This window comes from Eimeria mitis, genomic scaffold (assembly GCF_000499745.2).
Source record: "Eimeria mitis Houghton genomic scaffold, Emh_scaff1017, whole genome shotgun sequence".
NCBI lineage: Eukaryota > Apicomplexa > Conoidasida > Eucoccidiorida > Eimeriidae > Eimeria > Eimeria mitis.
Window position 1 is genome coordinate 13,592 of NW_013567109.1, and position 266 is coordinate 13,857.

Sequence of the window (266 nt, forward strand, 5' to 3'; positions counted from 1 at the left end):
CCTGCAGCAGCAGCAGCAGCAGTTGCTGCTGCTGCTGCTGCTGCTGGAGCAATCCCGCCAGCAGCAGCAGTTGCTGCAGCAGCAGCATCTGCTAGCTGCTGCAGCAGAGGTTGGTATTGAGGCCACTTGCTGCTTCATTTCGTTTGCTGCTGCAGCAGCAACAGCAGCAGCTCCTGCTGCAGCAATAGCAGCAAGTGCAGCAGCAGCAGCAGCAGCAGCAGCAATAGCAGCAAGTGCTGCAGCAACAGCAGCAGCAGCAGCAGCAA